Source organism: Netta rufina, assembly GCF_964035555.1.
Source record: "Netta rufina genome assembly, chromosome: 3".
Lineage (NCBI taxonomy): Eukaryota > Metazoa > Chordata > Aves > Anseriformes > Anatidae > Netta > Netta rufina.
This window is the reverse complement of record NC_140125.1, coordinates 106,416,578-106,443,069: the sequence shown is the minus strand read 5'-3', so window position 1 is coordinate 106,443,069 and position 26,492 is coordinate 106,416,578.

Genomic DNA, 26,492 nt, shown 5'->3' with positions numbered 1-26,492 from the left:
CCGGAGACAAAGCTAACAGGGTTTTGCTCATTTACAGACAGTAGCAGACAACAGGTTTCACAGCACAACTCATTGATAAGTTGTCAGGAAAGCACTGAGGGACTGCCTTCCTCTTACATTTCCACACAAGTATTGATGACAAGGCTGCTGAAGCAAGAAAACAAACAAACAAAACCTTAATTTTGTCCTCAGGGCTTTCCCAGTCAATTTGTGGTCCAGATGGTGTACGCAGGTCACCTCAGACATGGTTGTCTGTGCTGAGGACATTGTGACCATGTCACACAGCTCCCAGGCAGATGGGCAGCCGTGTAACACTGTGTCCTCCTGGATCCAGCTGTGGCTGATGGTTATTGCATTTCTCACTGGTCGGGGTACTTTTTTCTATTGTATGTCCCTTTCCCTTCCAGGTGGATGAGAGGGATCCCTTGAGAGTGAGATGGGCGCTTATTTTGTGGCCTGGACACATCCTAGCTGCAAGGCAGCAAAGCCACAACCAGGCACAAAGTGTGTAGTGCTTTTGCACCTCTCAGTAGTGCAGATCACATTTCCTCACCTGTGCAGCTACCTGCAGACCATCTGACCTTTCTGCCCGTATCTTGAGTAGCTCCTCAGAGAAGTCCGAGGCAAACCCCCTTTTTCAGCCCTTACTATTACAGAGTTTTATGGTTTGAGGCCAAGGATATGCAGAAGGCTGCTTGCAGGCTCCTACAGCCATGCAGATGGCTGTTGCCAGCTTTCCTCCTCTGCTGCACCACTTTTATGATAAGGAGAAAGCTCGTCTGAGCAGAATTCACCAAAAAATCATCCTGAGACTGTTGAAGCTCCCCAAATGGCTGGGGGCCTCACAGACATTGTTGCTGTCAACTGTAATGGAAAAGTTCAATTTTTCAGCATCCTTTTCTGCCTCAGATACACCATAAAATTGCTTATTAATAAGCAAACCTTTACCAGCAACCTAGTGCTTTGTACCACTCTGGTGTTGCTAGAGGTGGGATCTGTGCTGCCCTGGCTGGGGAGGAGACATTGGATGCTTGCGGACAAGGTCTTCAGAGGGGTCAGAAGCAGCTCAGGCGTGTGATGATGCATTACATTTCTCCACTGCTGTCAAAGTCAGTGAGAATCTGTTGCTTGCTGGGTGAAAGCTTCAGACAAGAACTCTAAGTAGATCTACCTTAAAAAATACTGTCTAAAAAAGTTCATAGTTAATTCCTTTCTGTCTGGATGTTGCGTCCTTGAATCTTCCTCACTTACTTTATTCTTTGACAAGGTGTGTGAGAAAAGAATGTATCTCAGGGTGAATGCACAGCTGAGATGGGCCTCCAGCCTCTCTGAAGCCCTAACTGCCAAGGAGGTGAAGCGAGATTTGTATTTACTTTACAGTGATCAAGAGGCTGATATAACCCCTTTACGGTTACCCCCTGGGACTTAGACAGTCCCAGATCCTGCCTGTTGCCTCCCCAAATGGCTTCTGTATATAACCACGGCATGGATGTATGCTCAAGGGAGAGTGGTCACTAACACGCTAAGATGAGAGGGAGTAGAAGTGGGCTCTGCCTGAGGACCTGGCTCCGAATTACCAGCATCCATGCTGGGAGAGGCTCAGAGCTGGTGTCCTTCCTCCAGCCTATGCAGTGCTAGGAGACCTTCCCTATAAAAGAAGAGAGCTGATTCCTGAGCACTCCTCATCCCCAGTTCTGCTCCTCACTGAAAAGCCAATGCTGTCCCCATCTGCTCCACCTTTGGTGTGTGAGTGAAAGCAGTTGGAAGGTATGGTGGCTCATCTGCAGATACAAAACACCCCACAGTCTAAGCCTTGTGGTGTTGACTACTTGGGAGTGTTGGATTGAAATACAAGGTTTGTAAGTCTCAAAAGGACTGATGTGTGTGCTGAACTGATGAGATCTGCCCAGGTGATGCTGTGAGGGCTCCAGGACCCTCCCAGACCCCACCATCTCATTGCCACATAGGAAGTCTGTCCAGGTGCTAGATGCTGGGGAATGGGAGAGTACTGGGTGTGTTGGGTCTGTCTGAGCTGGAGTCACCTTTTCCCTGCAGCAGCCCGCACAGTGCTGTGCTCTGCACTCGTAGCTGGAACAGCACTGATATCACTCCAGTGTTGTGTCTATTGCTGCGTAGTGCTGGCACAGCATCAGGACTCCTTCCAAGCCCCCAAGAGCCAGCAGGCTGGGGGTGGGCAAGTGATGGGGAGGGGACATTGCCGGGGCAGCTGACTTAAACCAACCAAAGGGATATTCCATAACACCTGATGTCACACTCAGCAATAAAAGGGGGGGCTCTCGTGGGGGAGGGGGCTGTTCCTCCTGAACAACCACTACGCGTTTTGAGGCCCTGCTTCCCAGGACATGGCCGAACATCGCTCGTTGATGGGAAGTAGAGAATAATTTTCTTTTTCCCTCTCTCTCTGTGCTTCCATGCGGACTTATTGTTTCTTTTGTTTCTTTTTTTTTCTCCCCATTCCCTTTCCCTTTAATTAAACCTTTCTCATCTCAAACCTCGAGTTCTCTGTGTTGTATTTTCTCCCCCTTCCTCTTTGAGGAGAGGGGGAGGGAGAAAGCGGTTATGGTGGAACTCGGCTGCCCACCTGAGTAAAACCACCACACTGGGAGATGTCGGCAACAATATTGCACTTCTCTGGTTGCTGCAAGACATAAAATCTTGTAGCTTCTCCCTGTTCCTGAGTTGATGGATACAAGTCATATGGACATAAAGAATACTGAGAGCACAACTGTATCTTTGCATGACTGAAAATATAATCACTAACCCTTTCCTATCTTATGCCACCTACCAGACCTTTGTCCTGGCTTGATGTGTGTCCTGTAGATAAGTGTCATCCTTGAAGAGCTAAGCTGAAGGGATACAGATGAGTTAATACAACGAGTTAATTCAATAAGTGGGGTCTCCTCCTTGGATGCCTTCAGAAGCCGTCTGGCCATGGTGCTGGGCACCCTGCTCTGGGTGGCCCTGCTGGAGCAGGGGCTGGGCTGGGGCCTCCTCAGGCCCCTTCCAACCAAAACCATTCAGTGATTCTGTAAGAAGAAACTCTATTGTCATGAGTTGCTGGCTTACCCAGTATGGAGCGAGTTCCCCTACCACCTGGAAGAATGTTTCTTGAGGAAACCTCAAGGAAATAGCTACTCGGGAATACATGGCTATGTGTTAGTACTGCACAGTAAAACAATGAAGAGCAGAGAAGCTGTGGATAAAAAGCCTTGAACTCAATGTTTTGATATATATATTTTTTAAAATGAATAGATAAAGTGGTGTGAAAATAAACAAGTTGCACAAACCTTCTTCCTGGATGATTTACCAGTGAGAGTGTTTATAACTGTACTATTGCATGTAAATCCAAGAAGAACTGGAAAGGCATCTTGGTCCCCAGCTGAGAGCTGGTTTATAGGCATTTTAGAGGTTTAATGACTGTTGTTATTACAGTGTTTAAACCATTTATGAGATAAATGGCTGAGATAAAATCCAGATATCACTATTTCTTAGAGCTGTGGAGATACTTTTATGCCTAGACAGGAAATTCTTGCAGACAGTTTGTGGAGGGCATTCACTTCTGAAAACTCACTTAGGGTATCTGATCATCTGCCTTTGATCCCTTGCAGCCAAGGAGAGGCAGCAGAAGTAACACCCTGCTCTTAATTCACACCCTATCTCTGTGCTAGTGACTTGTGAAGGAGCCGTTCTGTAGGGCATTGTGGAGAAAGCTATTTATCAACCTTCTCCTCCCATTATACCTCATTCCTATAGTGAAGGTAAAATGCTGCATTGGAGATAAGTAATCTCCCAGACCTTAGAGGGCACCACGGTCAGAGGGAGATATAACAGGAGGTAGGAGGCTCCTAAATTTGCCTGGTTCAAATGGAAGAAACTTGGGGGATCAGTCTGCAAAGGTTCTGGCAATGTTTGACCCTTCCTCTGCTCAGTAAGTGAAGCTGTCCTGCAGCAGCAGCCCAACCATGAGTGGTTGGCTCTTGTCCTCATTATCTGGCTGGAAGGTGCCTCTTCCCTGTCAGCCCAGGGGTCTTGGGTTCCACCACCTAGAATATATATTAAATATATATTTTTTTTTTCCTGTAAAATTGCTGTTTCACCCACCCATGAGGATGAGATGCTGGGATGAGATATTATTGGAGCACTAAGCCTGACTTGCTCTTTGACGCTGCAATGAAAGGAAGGTTAACTGAAGGCCAGGCAAATAGAAAGGATAAGACTTGGACTGTGAGCCAATGAAAGTGGTTGTTCAGCTTTGTTCCTGCCACTAAGGTAGAGACAGGACTAGGGGTTCAACTTCACAACGGAGAGCTATGTATCAGAAAGGCATTCATGCTTGTCATGGTGTTTTTTTCAGGCTTCCACTTTCGTCTGTGCAGCTGAAAGTCATAGGAAAGATAAAATGTTTTCTAAGGAACCATTTACAAAGGACAGCTCTGTCTGAGGAAAATGAAATGACAGCAAAAGGTGTGTCTGAGAATCAGCCTGATGCAGGGCTAGTTAGTGAGGCAGACCTACACTGAAAGAGGAGGTGTGGAGCAGCCATGAGAAATACGCTCTAAAAACCCAGATGTGCTCTTCTCCTAAACGTACAGCTGTAGAGCATGGTTACATTGCAGACTGATTGCGATTTCTGCACAACAGACAGGGAATTTCTATCAGTAATGTGCACTTAATGGGGAAAAATCTTCCATCATCCTAAAAGATGGATAGGTGGCTTTAAAAAAAGAACGAAGGAGATTAATGGTGATATAACAAAGCTATAAAAGGTTATTGAGTGGTGCAAAGTTACAGTCTTTGGTCTGTGTCACTGAAAACTACTCTCTAGGGGGTTTTCTCAGGCAACGCACAGCAACCTGAATGCTGAGGACAGCAGCTGAGAGCAGAGAATGGTGCTTTCAGAAGTAGCTGTCTTATTTCGACAAGACATATGCCTCTAAGTGGCTTGGGCACTTCTGAGAATAGTGTCTACTTAAATGCAGGCATGCTGACACTCTGTGCTCGAGATGAGCTAATATCCTGCAGTGTTTAAAGTGTGATTCAGCCAGCCAGGCATCTGTGCTGCTCCATCACTTGAGAGGGCATCCTCTTCCCTAAGGTACTTTTGCAGCATGTCCAGAAAGGCAGCAGCGTGGGATAGGTAGTGGTGGGAGGTGGAAGGAGCTGGCAGTGGAAGGATCATTTATATATATACAAATATATATATATATATTATTTTTTTCCCAACTTCATTCAAAACACTCTGCTAGAAGCCCCATCTCGTTGGGAGAAAATATGTTTTCTCCATTAGCTGCAGCTGTAACAGTATCACCTCTCCTACGCTGCGCTGTGCTAAAGAATTGTTGGTTAAGACTGGAAATGGTTCGTGTTTGCTGGATCTGAAGTTGCACTTGATAAGAGTCAAGAGTCTGTGATGATGAAAATAAACAGGCCAGTTATTCAAAGGTAGCATTCCTGAAATAAAGTGTGTAAACACTTTTATGTATAACTGATGCATTTCAAATGCCACTTGTGCAAGGAAGGATTGTTGAGTGGAACCAAATTTTTCTCAGGATGATGGGGGAAGGGGTTCTTCAAAGAGCCCCAGTGAACTGGGATGGGTCAGGTTTTAAACTCTTGCAAAGTCTTTTCTAATTTTTCTTGCCTTTGAATAAGATTTCAGAAAGTACAGTTTATGAATAATGCAAACGATCCTCATGTGTTGGGCTGTGAGCACTGCATACTACCTATGGAAAATTCAGACTGGAAGTAAAATTAGAGAATACACAATGACAGTTTCTGAAGTTATTCCAAGCAACTGTTGTTCTTCAGAGTTTCTTTCAGCTCAGGTTTTAAAGCATTTTGCACACATTGATTATGCCCACCTGCCATGTGGCAGGATGTGAGAAGAGATGGTGATGCAAGGAAAAGAAATAACAGTACAAGACAGGCTGCTTGGCTGTTAGAAGATGCCCTTGGCCAGGCTGAGGTCTGTCCATAAAGCTTCACGGTCCTCAGTGAAATGATGCCAACTTCCAATTATTTTCAACTGCATTCTTAAAATTATATCCATATCAATGGCACTATAGACATGAATGAGACAAATACAGGAAACTGGGAGTTCAAAAGAAGTGTCATTAAGAACAGCTCTTCTCTTGGAAAATGTATCAACTCTGGGCCCACTTACAGCTAGTCACTTAGCAAATGTTTCAGTGCTTCAGCTATCTGGGAATTGTAGGTCTAAGTAGCCCTAAATACCCTTCATTCTCCCTGTCCCCGATTATATAATTACTTTTAAGAGTCATTTATCTACTGAACTGTCTTCTCTCTTGTGAAAACTCCATGTTATTTGTGAGTGAAGGGAGAGAAGGCAATACACCACTTAACAAAATATTTATGATAAATACCATGGCCAGAGCTTCAGTACTGAAAGTCTAGGATAAAAAATGATGTCAAATAAGGCTGGCAGAAACTGCTTTATCCTTCTGCCCAAAAGCAGGCTAATGCCATGGTCCAAGGCTCTTGTCCTTGTCTGTTTTCTTCCTTGTCTCTTGTAGCAGGGGCTGTACAGACTCTGATGAGAAACCCATTCCTATCCTGCACCAATTTCTCACTCCAGAAAGCTTTTAGCTATTGAAAACTGCCTTGCTGTGGTTAAATTCCATTAATCTAAGTTTTCTACACTGAGCACAGGGAAGAATATATTCTTTTATGTACTTGAGCACTGATATCTCTCCCTCAGGCTGCAATGTGATAGTAGGTTTCATTTGGCAGGAAAGCTGGCTAGAAGTGGCTCTGTGCTCCTTGTTGCTGGGTATCCCCCCATTTCCCTTGCTCCTGCCAGTTTCTGTCTGCCTGAGGCTCTGCTGAGAGCCCAGCAAGGTGACAGGGTGTCTCTTCTGTGCTTCTGGACTGTGGAGAGTTATCTAAAGACAACCTTGGACCTGGAGCACAGACCAGCCCTTGAGCCACTGAAGGGGCAAACTGCTGTGGAGAGGCCACTTCTGGAGGCATCATAAACTCGGAAAATACTACAATATTGATATTCTGTTTTATCCAGCTTTAGAAGCCTGCCTATGGACTCTTCTTAACTGTGAAGTCCATGAAACACAGAGCCAGAAGCAGTGTATAATTTGTCAATCCCAATGACCACTTGCCACAATGGAGAATTTTTCCATGTATCTTAAAATGCAGAACACCTCTTCATATTTCTTAGCATGCTTCTCAACGTGTCTTATTCTTTCATAAAAGCATTACAGACTGATTGATGTCCAACTTGTGACCTGCTGTGTTTAAATATTTGTCTTGACTATGTCCTTGTATTCACCCAAAGTGCCCTTGAGTATACAAAATATAGTTGTTTTTCTTATTATCCTCTGCACGATGGGTTTATTTCTGTCTGAAATTAAATCTTTAGGGGAAGAAACGTCCTAAAGCTAGCCTGTTTGCTTTTTAACTAAGTCTCTTCAACATCAAGGACAGCATGAATGATGGAAACTCTTAATGTTTTGTTTTGTTTTGTTTGTTTTATTTTAATATTTAGGCACTATTTGTGTTGTCTTCTTAGGCTGTGTAATTATTAGGCATGTAACACATTAAAATTATTCCATTAAATAAGTGCAGACCTGTAGAGAACACCCCTGGGGCTGTACTGAGCTTGAAGCCTCTGGCACAAATGTCCCCTTCTCTGGCCCCTAACTGAGCGTTAACAATGATACCACTGCTGTGGCATCAGAAGGGGGTCCTGCTGTCCCAGGGTGGACAGGGCTGTGCAGAAACATGACATCTTAAATTCTGCCAGCCTGTGGCTTATTGCTTTCCTGTATCTCTCAGAAAAGCCTAAGAAAGGATGCCTATGTGCTTGGGGAAAATGAAGGGAGCTACTGTAGTAACGTCACCATTGCCTTTTTGAAATGTGGTATGAAAGAGGAAAAGAAAATCGAAAAGTCCTCCAGCAGATCTGTCAAACTTTTTTTTTTTTCCCAGCAAGAATTTAATGAGATTCTTCTTGTGGTAATGGTGATGATTTCATACTTTTTTTCTTTTATTATTTTTTATTTTTCTGAACTATATTTGACAGCAGCGGAACAATCAATAAATGCCACTTTTTAAATAAGCAGAAACATTTTATTCTATTTCTTAGAAGAGACCCACTTACTGTTTGTCAAGACCAAAGTACTTCTAGGAATCATGAAACCTCTGTCAGGCAAAACACAGGGCAAGTGAGTACATCGGATAGTCTGCTTTAAAGAATAAAGTAGAATCACAGAAAGTGGCTTGTTCATATTCTCTGCATTGCTGTTGCCAGTGCTTGAATCACTTCAAACTGAATGAAGATGTACTCTTGTGCATATATTATTAGCAAAGGGCTTGTGTGTGCAGGCTGGAATATGAGCAAACTGGGGCTCTGGATTTAGTCTTGTGTTTAAGCAGTATGTATATAACACCTACTTGCTCTAGGGTATCAGATTCATCATTGCTTTATCCTATATGCCCTACATATATGAATTATAGATTCATAGAATGGTTTGGGTTGAAAGGGACCTTAAAGATGATCTAATTTCAATCCCCTGCCATGGGCAGGGTCACCTCCCACTAGACCAGGTTGCTCAAAGCCCCGTCTAACCCAACCTTGAACACTTCCAGAGATGGGGCATCCATGGCTTCTCTGGGCAGCCTGTTTCAGTGCCTTGCCATCCTTATTGTGAAGTTCTTCCTTATATCTAATTTAAACTTACCCTCTTTCAGTTTAAAGCCATCATCCCTTGTCCTATTCCTACATGTCCTTGTAAAAAGTCACTCTCTAGCTTTCTTGCAAGTGTCCTTTAGGTACTGGAAAGCCACTGTAAGGTCTCCCTGGAGCCTTCTTTTCTCCAGGCTGAACAACCCCAACTCCCTCAGCCTGTCTTTGTAGGAGAAGTGCTCCAGCCCCTTGATTATCTTTGTGGGCCTCTTCAGGACTCAATCCAACAGGTCCATGTCCTTATTATGGTGGGTGAATAAAAGACATCTTATTTGTGATGCGGATGCAAGCCTCAGTCTCACTCCAAATGACCTGTATGCTTAATGGTGTCTTTTACAGTTGCTTTATACAATGAAATACAGTCTTTAATATTTTGAAAATAGTTGAATCATCCTCCTTAACTTACATAAAGAAGTCTGACAAAGACAATTATGAACATTTAACCTATTTTCCTTCTGAAACATATAATCTTAGAATCCTCATAAAATGCTTTGAAACTCTTTGTCATGTACCAGTAACTTACACTGGCCATGGAGTCCTAACTCTTGCGACTGTAACATGGGTGTGTATGTGTCCACATGTACTTATATCTGTATCATACCTCAAGTTTGGTGTTGCAGGTTCTTGACTCGGAATCTTCTACTTAATTGACTTTAACAGAAAAGGTGGTGCCATTCATTGCAGGAAAACAACCTGAATGAGCCTGTTATCTTAAATAATTATAATTGTGTACCTCTTCAGTGAGAGGACTCATATTTTGAAGGCTAGTAACATCTGAACAGAGGCTTATAAAGAACTGTGGCCCATAAAAATGTGACAAATTTCAAGGGTGAACATGAAACAAAGCAAAGGAAATGTTCTTTTTTCTCTTAAAAAATAGCAAACTGAATAAAGATGGTGGCATAAACTTAATGTTTTGGAGCCAGGATGGAATATTTTATATAATATAAAACATAATCTTTAATTATATCCCTTCAGGAAAGGTCTTAAACATGTCACTAAGCAGACTACTTTATGATCATCTCAAGTTCAAAAATGTGGAGAAAATAATGAATCACTTTTGATAGCTATTCAAAGGCAAAAACCAGTGAAAGCAATGTTGAGGCCTGTGGGAAAGATTGGCGCTTACAGGAATAAGCACCAATCACTAATAACAGGAGAAAACAAACACTTTTTTTTTTTAACTTGAAACTAGAAGCAGTGAAATAAGAAAGCATTATGAAGTTCCCATCAGCATACTGTTTTGCAAAATCTCCCCAGTTTGGTAGAAGAGTCTGTGTGTCCACCGCTGTTTCTTCACGTGCTTCCTGTTCCCTTGCCCCACAGAAGAAATTATAGATAAAATATCCCAGATTTCCCAGTGTCATGTGTGAGTGACCTTGGTCATGCAGTTATACTAGATCAGTTGTTGAAGCAGTTGCCTTGATGGAAGACAGAAGTAAAACATGAGGTTAAACTTGCACACATCTTGACAGAACACCTTAACCACTCTTCTTCTTTCCTGCCCTTTCTAAATGGTCTTTCGTCATGAAATCCTAGTAAACTTGACAGTCATTCTTCTGCTTTCTTTCACTTAGCTACATCAATAGAGTCGAAAAGTAAAAAGCTTCTGTGAGTAAGAGCAGAGGGAGATCCACCCAGGCATCCCTTGTAACTGGCATCCTGGGTAGATCTTAGGGATGTCAATTATCAAGTTCAAGACTGCTTCAAATGAGACAGAGGTTCCACTACTCCCTGTGCTGACAGCCCAGGTATTCAGCTCTCTGGTTATCCAGCTGTCCTGTTTCCAGCATTAGCTTCAATTGGGTTGGAAAGGCCATCTTGAACCCCACTGAAGCAGGAGAGCAAAAGCCAAGGCTGGTGTGAAAACTTCAGCATTTCAGTACTGGAGGGCAGAGCTGCTTTCTGTCCAGTGTTGCCATTTTTGTAAATATTTGGGAAAAAACCTTCAGATGGGAACTTTTACTTTTTAGCAGTTGTTTTGAAGCTGACCCTTGTCTTGCAACCTTCAGACAAGATCAGCAACCTGAATGGATCCAAGTTTCAAAGCACTGTACATCTCCTGCGACAAACCAGCACTTCTGAATTTAATCATTTATCTAGCAGAATCCCAGACAGACTGTTAGGCTGTTCTGGTTATGACAAAAACCATGCTTCCATGAACTAAAAGGTACTGATGCGTAGATGTACCTTCTGAAAATCTGCACCATGGGAACATATTTATTTACCTTGTTAAGCTCAGGAGTCTGGTGTGAATGGCTCAACTACCTGAAAGCAACTACATTTCTTAAGTGGGAATAAGATGATGGCTTTGAATGAGCTGTCAATTTAAAGTTATGATCTACAGCAATCTAAAAACCTTTTGAAAAAATTTAGATTTTGGAATAGTCTAGCAGGAGTTTCTTCTCTGTTTGGATAGTTATATGAAACTTAATTTGAATAAGTTCTTGGAAGCATGTTGAACCTATTTCTTTCCTTAAGTAAACTCCCCATTTTCAGGTCCTCTCTGGGCTGGACTTAACCCTCTCATATGATCTACTTCACTGTTACCTGTCATATCACAGCCTTGAGGGAACTTACTGTTTTCAAGAAAAAAAAAAAAAAAGCAAAGGAGAGCTAGTAGGTAGCAGCATGCTGAAAGATGGGAGATGCACACTCTAGGAAGTACAGGATGACAAATAAAGAAAGATTAACTGTGGCCAAGTCTCATTTGATCAGGCTGGTAGGACTCTTTTAGCTTCTTGATGTCTTGAGTTGTGTTGGAAGCAAAGTGATGCAGTGGGTTGAACCTAACCAGCAGCCATACAACCATACAGCTGTTTTCTCACACACCCTCAGAGTGGGATGGAGGAGAGCAAAAATGAGAAAACTTGTGGGTTGAGATTATTGGAGTTTGCTAAGTGAACGAAAGAGGAAAAAGAAAACATGTGCTGCAAACTCACTGCCTCCCACAAGCAGACTGATGCCCAGACAGTCTCTGACCAATGTCTACCTTGGAAGACAAAACTCCCCAGCTTCTTATTGCTGAGCATGACATCATACGGCATGGATCATCGCTTTGTCCTGTTCAGATCAGCTGCTCCCCTCTCAGCCTATTCACTGGGGTGGGAGAAGGAAAAACAGAAGGCCCTGATGCTGTGCAAGCACTGCTCAGCAACAGCAAAAACACTGCCGTGTTACCAACACCATTGTGTTCTCAAATTCAAAGCATGGCACTTATGGGTTGCTATCAAGAAGATTAACTCCACCCCAGCCAACAGCTGCAGTACAACAGCAGACTGCAGACTCCATATCAGATAACATAACTTTAGTGAGAAAGCTGGTGGCAGGTGGAGAAAGTGGAGGAGGAATTTTTTTCATTTTCATCATTGCCAGCAGGGAGCAGATTCACATGAAATGAAGCAGGCTTGCTCAGCACCCATGCTTGGCAGAAGATGACAAATAAGGAACTTGTCTAGGGCAAATTTCTCAAGCTCCTATTTGTCTTGAGAAGTCTTAACTTTCAAATTATTTTCTCCTTATTTTTTCCTTTTTTTTCTTTTTTTTTTTTAGAGAGAAAAAACAAAATTCCCATCTCAAAATTCCCATTCCCTTCATGTGAAGTGTTGATGGACTGGCAAAGTAAATAGATTCTGAGTTTTCTATTTGTTAGACTGAATGTAAAGGGGTCATCATTCTTTTACTAAAAGTATGAAGTCCCCATCTCATGGATACTGTGCGTTCTTATCAGTTGCTTTTTGTGGGTTGCCTGTTTAGTGAAGTGATGTGGTAAAATGTGATTGTATTTACTGAAATTACAGTGCTGGCCTACAGCCCTTTCTGTAAGCCCTGGTGCAAGGAGACTTCTAATTACTGCATCTTGCCAAGGAGTAATGAAATTATTTCATAATGTGGTGCTCTAAAGCAGTTGGTTCCACAAAGCCATTTGACTAATCGCTCTAATGCAATAAAAAATGAAAGGTTCTCTGTATTTAAAAGTGAATTTGGAAAGCTGTTCCCCTTGACGTAATTGCCCAATAATTAGAGATGGGTTGAAGTGGAGAACCTGAGGACAGGAAATTCCTGGGTTGTGGAAAGGCTCTCCCTGCTGCTTCTATTGCCATTAAAAGACAAAAAGGTTTCAATAGGCTTTAAAGGTCAATGTGATATCCAGCTTCACTGCTAGCTGTAGTAGGGCTTCACTGTGGCCTAGTAGGCCATATTTTAAACTGAAGTCTTAGGCCTGGAGAAATGTATTAACTGACTGGTGAAGTGAAAATCAAACAGGTTAAGTTTTGCAGTCTTGGCTTCACAGATGGAACTACGGTGGGCAGAGTGATGAAACACTGACAACAGGCTGCCCAGAGAAGCTGTGGATGCCCCCTCCTTCGAGCTGTTCAAAGCCAGGTAAGATGGGGCTTTGAGCAACCTATCTAGTGAAAGATGTCCCTGCTCATGACATGGGGTTTGGACTATGTGATCTTTAAAGATCCCTTCCAAATCAAACCATGAGTCTATGATTCCACAAAGGCCTGGTACCTGGTAAAAGCTTCATAAAGTCTGCAGCCAATACACAGGCACTCTGCCACACTGCAATTAAATTAAATTAATTTCTTAGGACTATAAAGGTCTGATTCAGAGTCCAGCTCAACCTATCTGCTGAAGGAGAGTCCTAAGGCATGTGCACATGCTCTCTCTGTTAATGTTGCATGGAATGACTGAAAATGACATTATTAGTTTATCAATCCTTCCTTATTTCGCTATGGAGAGAGTTGTCTGGGAGATGAGGAAGAAATGTATTGGGTCACTACCCATGGACTCTTTGTAAGAGTGAACTATCTGCTATGTTAGCGCTTAAAGGAAGGTCCTGCCAACAGTTTTTCATTGTGTAGAAAGGGCTTAATTCCTTTTTTGTGTTGTCTTTAAAGCAATACACATTACATGTTTCATAATAGGAATAAGACAGGATTTAAGACAAGGCAATTGTCTCAGCATCTTTCCATTGCTGCTAGTGGAGTGTGTCTAGTGCTCAAACACTGCCTGAGTATCTACTTTGTGATAAGTATGATGTCAAAGGGTGACTTACTTGTACTTGTAACAACATCCCATCTTCAGTTGATTGACTGATGGATTTTGAGATTCATGTCAAGCTGTAGCTGTAACAACTTTCAGGAATAATATGCCTTTCCTACGTGTAATTCTAATGAAGGGTTACGTTTAGGGAGACCTTGGTTCTACAACTCACTTTGGCTCAGTTATTTCAATGATACTTTTAAAATAAAATGGAAATTATCTGAAATGATAGGTAAGGCTCACATGCCTGGGATTAATACGTTGGTGTTGGGTAGATCCCAATGCTTCTGATGTGAGTTCAATTCTAGATTAAAACTCCTAAATATAAGCAAGTAGATATAAAATGTCCAAGATCCTATTACTATTAATGAAGATCGAGTTAAAACAAGCAATGAACGATTCAGCTGATCAGTCACTAGGTACCTACTCTACGGTGAGCTGAATTGCTCTTCAGGCTCCAGTGACTGTAATGGGAACTTAGAGGCCCAGCACACCTGAAAGCACTTAAATTTAGGTATCTTCATCTCAAAGTGATTCCTGTACGCAATGTTCTCTAGTCAATGAAGAACAATGGACACTTTTAGAGAATGCTTCATTTGACCCATTTTAGAAGTCTGCCTTAGGGAATGAATTCATTTCCTCTTATCTAACAGAAAAGTGAAGTTACACCTTTAAGACAGCTGTAAAGTTAAGCAATCCTAAAACTTTACAGTTAACTCAATTCCCATATTGTTATGACCAGAACTTAAACTAAACTGCAGTTCTTTATATATGTACAGGTAGGGTTACAAAATACGGCTCACTTTTCAAAACTGTTAGTTTAATGGTAATACCTCTCAAATTCCTAGCAGGAAGGTAAGTCATTACACAAATTAAAGATGTGAGACCTGCACAGTACTCTGAATGGCAGCTTTTGGAAAATGATGGACTAACGAGTCCTGTGGCTCTGGCCCAGTAAGACAATACACCTTTAATTAAACCTGTTATTTTATATATGGGCATGTAGCATTCTGACTTCTCCATTTTTTGTGTACCACAATTTAGTACCAGTTTTATTATTCCTTTTGATACAAGTAGTTTTCAAGATGCTGCAAAGTGACAGGATACTGTCCTCTTCTTTAACTAAAACTGTATTCATTATTCTGAAAAGATGAGCTTTTCAGCAAAAGGTGTGTGATCAGTAGGTCTTATGTAAGCCAGCCAATACAAAGGAAACAACTCCGTATTCAGTTGAAAACCTATGCCTCTATCAAGTGATGCAAGGGAAATCAAGCATACTAGAGAAGTAAAAACTCTTCACGATGTGCACCTGGTGTCCATTCACAAGACTTGAGTCACTAATGAAATGATGCTGAAGAATCCTTTTGAGATCTAATTATCAAACTTTCACTTGACATTAATTCCTCTTTATTATTTACTAGATGCACCATTAATTTTAGTGTTAGGCATTTGCTTGTCCTTATAGCTAAACTGCTTCTTCTGAAATACACATCAGAAAGAATCAGCCAATGGTGAAAAATAAACTAATGAGCCTAGTCATAGAGGAGCAGAAGTCAGTTCCTATTGGAGCTGTTTCACACTGAGGGTGGAAAAGTTTGCCTGTGCTGAATAAAATGGATAGCTGAGCTAGAGATGCTCAACTATTTCTTTAAAGAAATTTCCCTGATGTGACAGAGGTCCCAAACTGATCAGCTGCAAAAATGTTGTTGTCCTATCTTGACTGGAGAATGCCTAAAGAAATAGCCAAGTTTTATTCAAGAAGAAAAATAGATATTGGCTAACTTCCAAAAGTACTGAGTTTTACATTATAGTCTTCTGCAGATCATCTTTCTGGTCACTTTGTGACTAGTGATGTAACATGAAACACCTAAATATTGGAGGCTTCAGGCCAACAGCTGCAGTGGTACCTCTTGTTCTGTCCTAATATTAGTATTCTACAACATCCTCGTGAATATAAACTCTGGCATTTAAAAATGTAACCCTTTCTCATGCTTGACTTTCCTCACCTCTTTTAGGGCCTCTAAAAAATAATTATCTTGGCTTCATGTCAGGAATGGCAGACTCTTAAGTCAACATGTCCATCCACCCTCTTTTTTTTTTCCTAGTAAAAGGAAAGTGTTGGGAAGAGTGTTTTTTGGTGCCTTTTTTTTTTTTTTTTTCTTTTTCTTTTTCTCTATGGATTATATTTGTCAAGGTTTATACATTTGAATGTTATGCACACACACACATGCAAACACTGCTATTTTGGCCTGAAAGTAGGTCCCTGATAAACATTTTTAGACTTTTTTTTTAGCTCCAATTTTATTTATATAGCAATGAGAGTGTGAAGATCTCTCAAAGAGAAAATGAGACTTCCAGCAGAATAATTAGCTCTCTTAGAACAACAGGCAAACCTCAGGAAGAAGGTATAAGGGGTCTGTAAAGTGCAGGCATGCAAAATGAAACAAAACAACGAAAACCCCACACTGCTAAACCTGGCGAGGCAATGCAATCCAGTTCTGCCTCTCCATGACTCACCAGGACTTTGACATAATACCACATATTTGCTATTGTTACTTCATAGCTCTTCAATTATGCAGGACCTCAGGGATTCTGAGATTGCTTCAGCAAGGGTGTGACTGCAGGGTTTTATTATAGACCTGGACTGAGCAATCGGTGTTATCAGATGGAGACCTTCTTGGTGCTTGTGCTTCTCACGTGGGCAGTGTCACCAGCACTGAGTTGCACTGCAACATGTTTTCAGAAGTGGAAAATCCTACCATGACAAAGCCCATGCAGATGTGGGAATGTATGGGGTACTCTGCAAGCAAGTTTCTGTACTGATTCAGAGTTGGTAAGTATGGAAAGAAAAAGTCTCTGCATAAGCTTGGATGAGATGTTGCATAATGCTGTTGCACATACTGGTTAACTCCACCGACTTAGTTATTTTTAATTTGGGGCTAAGACTGAAAAACAGAAAAAAAGAACTCTGTTTTTTGGCATCATTGACTGAATGCTTCTGTCAGTGATTATCCAGATAATTGCTCAAGTGCAGCAAAATATTTTAGAATAACTGCTCTAATTGTTAATAATGGCATTTTGCCTCAGTAAATGTGCACAACATTAGTGCCAAAAATTTTAGGTGTTAGATCATAGTCAGAAAACAAGTACTGATTAAAGAAACCCTTTTATCTGCTTACTAGAAAGACTGCAGGTATTTTTATGATGTGGAAAGACTAATCTTTTGTTTCCCTGATTATAATCTTACAACTACCTTAACTCTTACTTTTATAGGCTGGATTTAGCATAACAGTTTTTGCTCATGGATAAAATAAACTTCTCACAAAAGGCCAACCTGCTGGCCCATGCAAGTCTCAGTTCCATCAGAATGGGATGTGATCTTTGGTCTCCTACTTACAGTATCTCACCATTCACACACAAAGCAGGATTGCTGCTGGTTGTGTTTCTTTATACCTGGCAGGAGATGTCAGTCTGCCTGGAGTCACAGTGTTTCAGGCATGGAGTGGCTGGAAGTAATTTTTATTAAATTAAACTCCTGAGAGCTCTACAGCTAAACCTCACCATGAGCACCATTTCAGCAGCTGAATTCCAGGAATACATAGACAGTTCTTTTGCAGAATGACCTTTTTCTTACTGCAAAGAGCTCTGTATCTAGAATTACTCAGTCTTTTCATTTCTGAGATGTGCTACTATGTGTGCTGAAGCCTTAACTCAAGCCAGTTTTGATATATATGTATGACTTGGACCTGGGAGTTGTAGATCAGCCCTCCCTAAGGGGTTGCAGGGCCATGCAGTGAGCTGGGCTGGGAAATGGCCCCTGCCTTGGACCATGCTGCAACTGCTCACTGCATTTGGGCACCCAGACAGCCCAGCCTTTGCCAGCTCAGCCTGGGGAAACGGGCAGTCACAGCTGCTTCAGGCATAGGGGCAGCTCATGCTGGCTTAAAGCAGGTTTTTGAACAGCAGCCTGAGGCCATGGCTCTGACAATGGTATTTTTCCCTCTGTGGCACTAACAGTTCCTCCCTGGAGGCCGCAACAAAGCCAGCAAGCAAGGATTGCATGTCTGCAGGGGTCTGCAGCCCCAGCTGGGCTGGCACAACAACTGGTGCATCACCCAGGGATGGGAAGAGATGGAGCAAGAGCCCATGAGCTGGTCTTGCTGCAGGAGAGAATGAAACATGGAGCAAGACCTGAAGCTGGTGCAGCTTCAAATGCATCTCAACAGGCTGTGTCCCTGGTTGGCAACTTCTGTCCCCTTCCTTCGGAGACACAATAGGTTCAGGGAAGTGGGAGCTCAATGCTGCCAAGCAGCAGCACCGAAGGAGCAGCACCTTGCCCATGAAATCCGGGTTTGTGCAAAGCCCTCCTTGCTTTTGGAGATGTGCATGAGCAGCTCAGCACCATGACACTGCCCTTTCGCTCCCCACCCTCAGAAGGACAGGGGCAGAAAATAGAATGGAAAAAAGCTCATGGGCTGAGATAAGAACAGGGAGATAACTCACCAATTATCATCACGGGCAAAACAGACTCAGGAAAGGGAGATTAATGTAATTTATTGCTTATTGATAACAGACTAGAGTAGTGAGAGCCAAAAGCAAACTAAAAACACCTTCCCCTCATCCACCATCTTCCATCTCCTCCCCCCAGACAGCACAGGGAAATGAGGAATGGGGGCTGTGGTCAGTCCCTGACGCTTTGTCTCCCCTGCTCCTTCACGGTCCCTCTCTGCCCCTGCTCCACGTGGGGTCCCTCCCGCGGGATGCCGTCCTTCCCAAGCCTGTGGGGGCTGCCCACAGGCAGCAGCTCTTCAAGAACTGCTCCCATATGGCTCTGTACCACGGGGTCCATCCCCCGGGAGCAAACTGCTCCAGCACAGGTCCCCCACGGCTGGGCGGCAGCTCCCCCCAGATCCCCTGCTCCTGGGCCGCAGCCTCCTCCAGGCCACATCCACCTGCTCCACGGGGGGCTCCTCCACGGGCTGCAGCGTGGAGATCTGCTCCATGTGGGACCCATGGGCTGCAGGGGGACAGCCTGCTCCACCAGGGGCCTCTCCACAGCCTGCAGGGGAACTTGTGCAGCCTGCCTGGAGCACCTCCTGCCCTCCTTCTGCACTGACCTTGGGGGCTGCGGGGCTGCTTCCCTCACATGTTCTCACTCCTCTCTCCCAGCTGCTGTTGCATGCTGTTTTTTCCCCTTCTTCATTCTGCTCTCCCAGAGGCCCACCCAGTGCCACTCCCTGTCTCAGTTCTGGCCAGCAGCAGGTGCTGGCTATGATCCGGCATGGGGCAGCTGCTGGGCTCTGCTCACAGAGGCCACCCCTGCAGACACCTGCTATCAAAACCCTGCCATGTAAGCCCCATACACTGGGATGTCCTGACCATAACTGACTGTCTTTGGTCATGAACATGGCACTGCACTGTGCTGACCACTTCTGTTTGGGCTGTCTGTCTCCCAGAGGTGAAGCCACCACAAGCAATGCAGGTGCTGTTATGTGATGTTATTTTGCCACAAGGCAGGGGTAAGAGCCAGTGAGTACAGCAAGAAACACATTGCTGCAGCTTGTTTGGGACTGGTCCAAAGTCCATTAAAGGCAATGGAAAGACTCCATTTTTCCACTGCCCTTATTATTATCCTTTATTTCTGACAGGAATCATGTTTCTCGGTGGATAGCACACACTGTCACAAACCAGTAAGAAGCAGCAAACTTAATATATGGTGCCTAAAGGTTCATATTCAAATGTGTCTTATCTAGCCAAAGCACGTGATCTGAAAAGGCTATTTCTGGACAAAGGTTTCTGCAGACTACTGCTCTGTGTTTTACTCAACAGTTTACAACCTTTCCTTCTGAAGTCAAAATCTCAGACTTGAGGCTTACGGGCCCTCTGAAAAATGCCTGTTATGCTGTATATATCTACTAATAAAGTAATAACCAGTGTGCTGGAAAACAACTTTCATTTAAAGGTATTTCAGGCAGGTCACAAGTTAATTATACAAGCTGTGATACTCAGGCATGTGAGTTACTGTTGTTAGTTACCTCTCAGCTAACGAAGAGCACGGCTGGAGGGCGGGGGGACTAAAACTCTGTGTTCTATGAAGATGCACCTACTACCCATAAAGGTGCTTGCCCATTTGGGTGTCTTCAGATTGCATTAAATAGGTAGTAGAAAACTCCAACTGAGTTAAATACAACTGTTTTTGAAGAGAAAGCTAATATTAATCAACCCAACAGATGATACATGTAGCCAAAAGAGGGTATATAAAGCACAAGCTCTAGAAGATGAACCTATCGCTGCTGCACTGAGCGTGGGGGTCTCCAGGGGTGCTATTTGCCCTGAGAGCCATCGCAATGTCAGATTTTATATCCCCAAACTTGTCTATTTGTCCAGTCCCCAACCATAGGGATGATACGTCCTCTTGCCAATGCGATGTGCCTACTGCTTCAAAAAGGGACACCTTGCCTCCAGACTGGGCCACCTTCCAGCCCAAACTCTACTCATTGTCTGGCCTCCAGGTGCCAGCGTTTGCTGCTGACACCACTTCCAAAGACACCATTTTCTCTCACAAAAGAGAGGAAAAAATATTGGCTCAGAACTGGATGGGGAAAGGAAGAATAAGGAAACACAAATGCTGCAAGGGAAGGAAAGACCATTTGGGGTAGGTCAAAAGCTTGCAGAGCCAATGTGCTTCCTCCTACTGTTCAACAGTGGGCACAAGAGGTCCATAAGGACCAAAGTCACTCCTTAGGTGTGCACTGGGTCCCGTGTATGAAGGAAGAGGTTGTTGCTGAAGTAAAAATATATGCCAGGCTTTAGGATCAGACCTGGAACTGGCACAGAGTGGTGGTCAAATAGGCTGCATGAAGTGTTATGGAATAAAGACTTCTCAGCATCTGTCGCTAAGCCTGTGACCTTTATATGATGTATTCTTGCTTATTGATCATGGTAGAGACACAAAGCCTTATTCATATAACTCACAAAATCCAGAAAGACGATCTTGAATAGTTTGCTTTTGTATCTTGGTCTAACAATTTCAGTTTTGGGTTCACACAATACAAAGCAGAGAAGGCAGAAGACCTCTGTAAGTAGTGGTTGTAATAAATACATATTTTACTTTTTCTTCACAAAACAATGTGTTTTAGACTTCGGTTTTCTTCTTAATTCATCTGGCTTTCTTTCACTCATGAGGAACCACTCCTCCTTCCCATTCAGGCAAGAAACCAGGTCTGCACGAGGTCAAGTTGATTAGCTGAATAAATCAAGTTAGGAAATGAAGAATCACCACTCTTCAAAGAAGGCTTATGACAGAAGAAAAGCATTTTTCTTCAATATTTGATTTTTATAATCAAATACACTCAAAACTCTAGTCTTGAAAAAAAAATTAGTCATCTAGAAGTCAGGATAAGTTTCTGCTGCTATTTTGTTAAATGTACTTGCATGGATGGGATCTGTGTGGCTTTGAATTCTGACTTAACTGTGGAAGCTATGGCTGTTAGAGGCTGTTAGAGGCTGCAGAGACATGCAGTTCTAGCAGGTGGGTCTCTAGGGAATGTAGAGCTGACACAGGTACACATGATGCCTTTTGTTGTGGGTTAACACAGGAGACAGCTGAGAAACATGCGGCCACTCACTTGCTCGCTCCCCAGCAGAGGGATGGGGAAGAGATTCAGAAGAGCAAAAGGAGGAAAAAATGTGGCTTGAGATTAAGTCATTTTAATAAGTAAAAATAAAGTAGCGATAAAAAAGGTAAAACCAAGAAAAAAGCAAATGATTCAAAACACGATTACTAAACACCAGCTGACAAACACTCACCCAGTCCCAGAGCTGCAGCAGTGCTAGCAAATCTCTCCCTAAGTTTTTCTGTTGAACACTATGCCATACATTTTTGGATATCCCTCTCTTTAGTTTAGGTCAGCTGTCTTGCCTGTGTCCACTCCCAGCTCCTTGTGCACTCCTTGTTGGCAGGTCAGCACGAGCAGCTGAAAAGTCCTTGACTTAGTGCTCTGCAAAAACTAAAACATTCCTGTGATTTCAACACTGTTTTCATCACAAATCCAAACATAGCACTATATGAGCTACTACAGAAATTCTCTCTATCCCAGCCAAAAAACAACACACTTTTGCAAGAACGGCTTGCTGCCACACAGCTCTCAGTTTGAACCAGAGGCCATCTGAACATGTCCCCATTTTTCCTGGGGTTGCAACTACTGCCTTTCACAGCCGCTGAGTAAGAAACATTAAGAACAAGATCAACTCCAGGATTTGTGCTGCCTCCCATGCAGAAGTGTGGGACGAGGTGGCAGGTAGCACCTGGCTGTTCTGATGCAGGAGCTGCAGGATCTACCCAGCCTGGCTGCTGCCCTTCTCTATTAACTGTAGCTGGAGAACTACCTTGATTCAAATAATTACAATTTTAAAATAAGACGGCAAGGTGGTCAGGAAATAGAATGCAAGTGTTCATTTTCATTCATAAGCTGGACAAGAGTTTGCTTTCACCTCTCTCAGACATGTGACTAGTTAAACAACTTCAACTATTTGATGTCAGAGATCCTTTACGTATCAAGAAGCTAACTATATAAACTGACATGACAGATTTCTCACCTTCTATCCCCTACTCACCCTATTCTTCTGCTTCTCCTGGTATTGTGCACACTGGGGACTGCAGACATGAAGTGGGAGAAGCTCCTTTTTTTCTTTTTTCTTTTTTCTTTTTTCTTTTTTCTTTTTTCTTTTTTCTTTTTTCTTTTTTCTTTTTTCTTTTTTCTTTTTTCTTTTTTTCTTTTTTTTTTCTTTTTTCTTTTTTCTTTTTTCTTTTTTCTTTTTTTTTCCCCAGTTGGGACTATCTGCTTTCACCTTTCTGAGCATGTGACTTGTTATGCAAAATTAATTATCTGGAAAGTTTGAAATTTCTTATTATCTCCTGAAACTAAAATTTGATTTCTGTATATCAATTGAAAGTTGAAAATCTTGCCTGTGGGATTCTGGCAAGCAGCAAGCTCTTTGCAGAAGAATGTTTCTGCGTTCAGTGATTTCCATTTGTATATTAATCATTTTGATAGATCAGTTGTTAATCTTGGTACGACTTAAAAGAAGGGGCCTGCCTGCCTGCCTGAGAAGGGGACTGTTCCCCCTGCCACAAGTGCTGCTGTGCTGCTCTACAGCTGCCTTTTGTGAAGGAATGAGTGGTACCGAAGGGAGGACCTGCTGCTGTTCAACACTCTGAATACACACTCATTATATGGGGAATTTCAACTGAAAAATTATTCATGACATCAAAGGAAGCATGAGAAATATTAACTTCATTAACCACTAGATCAATGATGCTGATTTTTCATTAGAGTTACAGAAAATATATTGAGATGCAAAACTGATTACTTCTGTACGAGCGTTTCTGTATTTTGTATTTTTTACATTTACAAAACACGGAGAGTAAAATTCTCTAATGAGAGGCCATTGAAATGCAAGTGTTTTCCTAGTGTAGGTGACAAATTTCATTCAAGCTTTTTGTGTATAACATGAAGATAAAGTTGTGATATTCTGCACGGTAAAAAAAGAACTGAATGCTATGTCTAGTGCTGTTCTTTCTGTGTGAGCCAAAGTGGGATAAGAAGCCCAAAAGCTCTTTCTTATCTTGTTTACTGCAGCACAGGCATACAAGTAATAGGGCATAACAGGCTAGCCAAAATCGAGCAGAGTAAATCTCCTGTTTGGTAAACAGATTTATAGAGGAGACTTGGACTACAGATGGCAGTCATCCACTATCTGGAGCAAGGGTGATTGTTTTTTTCCCAAAGCATCGCCACTTTGGAAGCATTGCCTAACTGCTATTCCCATAGCTATCAATACAATTTTCATTGCAGTTGTTGGAAAGAACGGCCATTGGCTTCAGAATGAGCAGGACAGGGTTTGGCAAAAGTAATTTCACCCAAATCCCCACTTCCCTGGTACTGACAACCTCTCCACTAGCTTCCCTGTCTCTTGGAAGCACACTATGGACTCTCAAAGGTTTGTGTGCCATCAGCTATCAATGCTTGTCTTTGGTTGTCATTGACAAGCAGTTCATAGTGGTCCCTAAAGACCAGAAATGCAATGTGTTGGTATAGCCCAGCACATCCTGTTTGATATAGTGTTTGTATTAGGTATTATTTCAACATGTATTATTAAATGTTCTCCATTGTGCCAATTGTATCAGTAATTTTGCCATCTGTCCTCATAGTCCTTACAGTTGCCTTGTGTTATTTCTAAATGGTGGGAGGTGAGGCATCTATCATGGACTTAGCACCTTGTGGTTATCAAATTAATAATCGGGTCAAGTTTAATTGTGCAGTCCTTTAAAATGTGAGCCTGATCCTGGAAGGACTCAGGTGGGAGACCCTTGTTTCCATCACTATTCCAGTTTGTGCTCATTCTCCAGGGCATCACCCTTTTGAAGTAACATGCGTCTTACCTGGTGGCACCTGGCACCAGAGGAGCTTGCCTGAACAGATAATATGTTTTTAATGTGAAGTATTAACTGGAAATTTACCCTAGACTGCAATAAAGGAAAAGATTGCTGAGCGTCTTGTTTTTTATTGGTTTACTACTAAAAGTTGATCTTAGGCCTCTGTTTTCATCTTCTTCAGTCTCATTTCATTCTGAATCATCTGATTTCAGTGGGTAAAAGTTTTTCATTCCTCAAGTCCTCTGTGCCAACCCTCATGGGTGCCAGTAGCACAGAGCTGCCAAACCACACAGTGAAGCCTTGTCCTCTGAGCACCCTCAAGCAGTGAAGCTTATTGGTCCTAGTGGTGACAAGTGACGATGTTATTAAAGATAATAACTTGCCAGCTCCCGTCTCTCACTCCCTTTTTCTTTCTGTAGTTGCAGAGCTAATGAAAACAGCTAGGCAGCTGGGCAGTCGAGTATGGATATGCCCAGACCAGGGAACCCGGCCATGGGGAAGTGAAGTAACCTTTGAGTACACGGAGGTGACTGGCTGTTTGTGCAGCCTTCGGTACCTCCTTAGGGCTGCACGCAAGGCTAGTCTGTCGTGTGAGACCCTCCTAGATGTGAGGAGTGTAGCTGAGCAGAGCTCATTCATTTTAAAGCCTGCCCAGCAATGTTATCTGCTTTTTCCTTACTGGCCTAAAGTTTGTCAAGAGATCAAAGACCTGTGTTCAGTTTCTACCTCTTCCTGAACTGAAGAAAATCCACATCCCCCTCCCAGCTAAGTGCCTTGCCCAGCAGACATAAGCCAGCGGCTACCTTCCTTGCTTTTGAAACAAAGCTGATGGTATGGAGAGCAGGGAGAACCGAAATCTGTTCCCCAGTCCCCACTTCCAGGGATGAAAATACCCCTAACAGCTGTGGTCTCATTGGGCTGGAGCTGGGGCTGCCAGCATGCAGTCACTGGGGTTCAGAAATGTTAAAGCAACCCCTTGCATTATTCCCAGATCATAGCAGATTTCTCCTTAACTTGTACAAGCTTGGATGTATATATTGATGTGGGGCTAGGTGACCACTTCATTTTATAGATTTTATGGAAAATTGCACGAAGTTCTGTCTGAAGTACCAAAGTGGATAGTCTGAATTTTGCCAGGAAGAAAATGGAAACTGTATAAGACTTACTCAAAATAAACAAACAAGCAAACAAATAAATAAATAAATAAAATGTGGAAGTCATTGGACACAGAGAAACAGAAATGGGACATTAAATGTCAGCAAACCAAACACAGAACGCATCAAACCTTGTTCTTATTGCATTCAGATCTCTGGATGTATCCAAAGTGAATACATTAGCAGTAAAATGTTGGACTGCTGTTGTGATGTGCAATTTTTTTCATTTAACTTTGGGAATGATTTATTGGCAGCTACTCCTACTCCATATTGTTAACATTTTGAATCATAGGAATGTTTTATTAATTTGGGTCATTTTTGTTAGTTCAGTGGTTTACTTATGATAGACATTACTGAGACTATACAACTCAGCTGGAAAAAAGTAATTTAGGAACTGAGCTAGTAAACTAAGATAGATCCTAGCAAAACAAATTGAATAATACAGACATTTTTGTCAAAGCCAAATGTCAGACCTTAACATTACATGCTGACAAAAGTACTGTACATGTTTATGCAGTTGATTCATTGAGAAATATTAGGGAAGAGTTGAAAAGACAAGCACAAATAACATACCTTCAAGGTTTTTTTTTCCCTCAAACATCAAAATAAAAAATGACAAAATAGGTAGGATTTAAGTGTGACAACAGGAAGAGAACATAATTATAATTTTCAATTAAATTATGGACCTGAGTCATGATAAGCATTAAGTGACTAGATTATCAGATGGAAATCTTTTGATGATCTCCAGTGAAATAGAACAGCTATTTTTCCCTGTATGTGTCCCAAACTAATGTTAGTGTACCAGCAAAATGTATGGTTCCTTTCTGAAGACTTTACAGACTACAGTCACAGTTCCAGTGTCAGGAAAGGGAAACCTGGGGGAGACTCAGGTAAGAATTGGACGCATGATAGTATTGAAGCACACTTGCTCAGTGACTGAAGCTACTCATTGCATGCAAATCACTGAATATCTCAAATATTTCGTATGTTAAACCAACCTCGAAATATTATTATTTTTTCTTAGTTTTAGAGTAGAGGATAGCTTACCTCATATTTGTACCCTGAAGTCAAGATGAACAAAACATTTGTTTCCAAAAAGGAAGCATTT